Source organism: Sorghum bicolor, chromosome 5 (genome assembly GCF_000003195.3).
Source record: "Sorghum bicolor cultivar BTx623 chromosome 5, Sorghum_bicolor_NCBIv3, whole genome shotgun sequence".
Taxonomy (NCBI): Eukaryota; Viridiplantae; Streptophyta; class Magnoliopsida; order Poales; family Poaceae; genus Sorghum; species Sorghum bicolor.
This window is the reverse complement of record NC_012874.2, coordinates 52,201,312-52,206,218: the sequence shown is the minus strand read 5'-3', so window position 1 is coordinate 52,206,218 and position 4,907 is coordinate 52,201,312.

Here is a 4,907-nt window from a genome sequence, read left to right as displayed (position 1 = left end):
ACAATATAGACATCATCTCCTAGATAGATAGAATCCTATCAAATTTCGACTAGCCCAAGATTAGTGGTCTGTTGTGTTACTCTAGGATCAAACCAATGACATTTGAATATGATAGGACTAAGAGGTTTGCTATCGTTGACATTTGTAAATGAAAGTTCATATATTCCTTCAATTCTTCCATAATAGTCGAGACCATCAATGCCAGGGGTAAAGACTCCGCTATTTGTGGTTCTTTGATTGGGCCAACTCTGCTAGTGTGATGCTGTGTGAAAGCGATATCCATTCACGTCGTAACCGGTAAATGACTTGACCCTATAGGCACAGCCGTTTGCTACCTGTCTCAACTCGCCACTAATAGACACATCGGTGTGGGCCTACAAGGTAGAGCAGGATAGATCATTATATTATTGGAATGTACGAGCATCTTGGAAGGTGAAACTAGAGAGTACCTTGTTTTTGAACCAAGAAATGAAATGGAGCCACCATGGTCCCGCACCATTTGAAAGAAGGGTATCAGCTTCCTATTGGGTAGGATCCCTTGAATGATTCCAGAAGCGATGCAGAAATTCCCTATACCAACATGAAACAAGGGGTTGGATGATGAATAGATGACAAATAGAGACGACTTATTGAGAACTTACCCATTATATGGCGCCACTTCATCAAGTTTGTTCAATACATATAGCATGATACAACGCCATTCTCCATGTGTCAAGGTCTTAGTGGTCGATGCACTTGCGCTTCCAAGTTGACCTCAAAATAGGCTGAGGTTGTATTCATATTCACTAGCATTTTAATGAGCAGGTGGATTATGCACGCTAGGAAGGTTCTCGGCACAGTATTCTTCTGTGAAGTTTGACACCTCCTCCAGAATGTATACCTCAGCAATGGAAGCCTCAATTTTTGCTTTATCTATACATTTTTCAAAGAGTCTTTAGACATCTCTTGATTGGGTAACACCAACATGCCTACATGACCCCCATTCGTGCCTCATATGGGAGGTGCAATATGAGATGCTGCATCGGATTGAAGAAGCGTGGTGGAAATATCTTCTCCAACTTATAGAGCAACATAGGCGCCACTTTTCCCAAGTCATCAATCATGGGCTGAGATAACTCCCTAGCACAAAGCTGGCAGAAGAAGTAGCTCAACTCTACTAGCACTAGCCACACATGCTAAGGACATAGCCTTGAACCATCACCGGAAGAAGCCGCTCAATCCATATGTGGTAGTCATGACTCTTCATCCCATTCACTGATAGCATACTTAAGTTCACTTCCCTCCTCAAATTCATTGCATACCCATTAGGGAACATTAGCGTCTGCATCTATTTGAGTACATCTCTCCTCTGTTTCTTGGCCAAGACGAAATCAGCCTTAGGCCTCTTCCATGTCTTACCGACTCTAGGAGGCTGCATCTCTTGCTTTGGTCTATCACATAATATTGTCAAGTCCACTCTTGCCTTAGGGTTGTCCTTTGACTTTTTAGTTTCCATGATGGTTCCCCAAAGTGCCTCTGCAATATATTCTTTTCAGTGTGCATTACATCAATGTTATGTGGGACAAGGAGGTCATCAAAATAGGGGAGCCTCGTCAAGCTAGACTTATGAGTTCACATGTGTTCCTCACCGTACCCCACAAAACCACTGTCTTGTTCATTGGGAACGAGAGCATCTATCTTAGCATGAACCTTAGCACCAAGCATCATCTGTGGTGGAGGGTCTTTCACTATGACACCTTTTGTAAAGTTTTTGATGTCTTGTGTGAATGGATGGTCAAGAGGGAGGAATTGACAATGTTTGTTGAATGACGAATACTTGCCACCCTTCTGCAACCAAATGAACCTTAGACGTTCCTTGCATATTGGGAATGGGAACTTCTCGTGAACACACCAGGCGGAGGATATCCCATAGGCTAGGAAATCATGCAGGGAGTAGTGGTACCAATTGTGCATCTTGAAGCTTGTCTTTGTTGCTCGGTCGTATGTCCATATGCCTTCCTCCCAAGCACTAACCAATTCATCAACTAGAGGCTCTATGTACACACCCATATTACTCCCCGAGTGTCTAGGAATTATCAGTGACAAGAATATGTTCTGCCTTTGAAAGCATAGGCCTAGGGGGAGATTAAGGGGGATAATGAACACGGGCCAACATGTGTATGGGGCAGCCATCAATACATAAGGATTCAACCCATCTGTCACCAGCACAACACATACATTATGAGGCTCGTTAGCTTTGTCATGGTGAATGCCATCAAAGTGGGTCCATGCTTCACCATCAGTCGGATGTACCGGCTTGTTAGGATTGTAATGTTTGCCATTCTTGTGCCACGACATATGTATTGCCAATTCCTTGGTCATGTACATCTGTTGAAGCCTTGGTATGCATGGAAAGAACATTAGGATTTTCACAGGGATTATAAGTTGTCTATTCTAGACATCACCAGAGTCTACCTCCAAGTACTTGGAGGATTTACACTTTGGACAGTAATTTGCATCATTGTGTTCTTTTCTAAATAGAATGCACCCCTTCGGACAAGCATGTATCTGATCATATGGCATCTTGAGTGCACGATGGAGTTTCTGTGAATCGTACATGCTCTTTGGCAGAATGTGGCCATCAGGCAGCAGACTGCCAATCACAATAAGCAAACCATCGAAGTGTTCTTCTCATGCTACACTCAAACTTGAACCCCATTAAGCGTCCAATGGCATCTAGCTATGAAACATTTGTGTGCTTGAGAAGGGGTTTCTGTGCCGAAGACATAATGTCGTAGAATGACTTTGCAGTTGCCTCCATCTCCACCTCTGTACGACCTTTGGTGTACTGAGCTTCGTGAAAGTCATCTAACATGTCTGCTACCCCTGCACCTGCATCAAAATGCTCCACGTGTGGTCTCAGCACCTCCTCTCTAAGGCGATGGGCTTTACCATGGTAGACCCACTGAGTATAGTTCGGCACAAGTCCATTCTTGAAAAGATGTTTACCCATGTCCACCTTGTTTTTCATTTTTTATGCACATATATTGCAGGGACATAAAACTAGAATCGATCCTTTAGCACACTCGCCAAGTGCTAGTTCCAAGAAATCATTGGTCTTTATTATCCATTCAGTGGTGAAATCATTCTGTCTTGTGCAGCCCGTGTACAACCACTCACGGTCATCCATCCTCTAACATGTATACCAACAAGTAATGTAACTATCATCAACCGCTACATGGTGTTCCTACTACCTAATAGGTGAGTAGGTACTAATCCCACCCATGGATGCATAGATGAGGTTAGTTTCCATGATCTACTCTGATCCAACACAGAATTTTGGCAGCACCTCCCTATTGTTCTCCCAATACACGTCGTGGAAGGGAGAGTGTTATCCAGAGAACAACAGGTTGGTGATGCCGAAACTCTGTCTTAAATCGGAGCAGAACATGGAAACTAACCCATCTACGCATCCACGGGTTGTCCAAAAAATATGGACAATCTGAACAGATACAGTTATACATATGCAAAGATCTGCATACTTCTAACCGTATCTCTTTCGAACGAGAGATGTCTAACTGGGCTACACTGATCTACGTACAACAATGGTGAGAAAAAAGATTAATTATACCTAAGGTGGCGGTGGAGATAGGCTAGCGGTGCTGTGGCGGGTTGGCACTGTGCAGGCAAGACCATAGCACCGGCGAAGATGATCAGGGTCGTCTAGGTGCTCCGGGTACCCTCCGACAACTCCTACATGCAAAAGAAGAAACTCAACACTATAAATTAAAAATTTCAGCAGAACTTCCCTGTAGGAGAGGTTTCTAGAACCTGCAAAAAAAACATCGACATGCAGGCCGATGTCCATATTTCAGCACGATGCCCAGACATTCACAAACACGGTTCAAAGGTCATTAACGATATAAACACCACAATGACCGACATTCTTGGGGCTTTACCTTCCCTAGCGACGAGGACAGAGACATGATGGCCGGGGTTGGGGCGCGATGAGAGCCAGGCCACACGTCAGGGCCGGGGCGCGGCATGGCGGCTAGGGCGGGCTCGGCGGCATCCGAGGTGCGGGTCGGGGCCGGTGCCGGGGCGCGACAAGGGGGGCGGTCATCGGGGTTGGGGCGCGGTCGCGGGCGTCAGGACTGGGGCGTTGGGGCGGGGCCATGAGCTAGCGCTCAGAGGAGCGGGGCTGGGCTGTGGGCGGGCGTAGGGCCTTCGAGCGCGGGCGGCCTCGGCGAGCTCGGCTCGACCGCAGGCGAGCGCGGGCAGCCGAAGGGCGCGGGGAGGGGCGCGGGCGGGCGCGGTCAGGGGCCGACCACGGGCGGCCGTGGGGAGGCTCTGCGGCTTGTTTTGTGGCTACCGCGGGGAGGCTCTTCGGAGAGGGCCGTTCCTGGGCACTTTATGGCCCTTTGCCGAGTGCCCGCGATCCGGCACTCGGCAAAGGCATTTTATTTATTTTTTTAAAAAAAATGCTTTGCCGAGTGCCTCAAATCTGGCACTCGGCAAAGCATGATTTTTTTTTAAAAAAACTTATTCCTTGCCGAGTGTCCCCTGATCCGGCATTCGACAAAGCCTGTATTTTTTTTAAAAAAAAAAGGAAAATTCATATTTTTTTTGTTTTCTTAAATTTTTGGTCAAGTGCCTCCCGATCCAGCACTCGGCAAAGCCTGTCTTCTGATATTTTTTTGGAAACTTTATTCTTTACCGAATGCCACCTTACCGGCCCTCGGCAAAGTTTTTTTTTATCTTGTATATATTTATTTGCCGAGTGCCATAATAAGACACTCGGCAAAGTTTTTTTTGTCTACAAACTATTTTCTTTTCTCTTTACACATTATTCTGACATGCATGCTAAGTTTTGGCATATTTCTTAATATATTTGTTATATACCTTTAATTTATTTCATTTAAATGTTT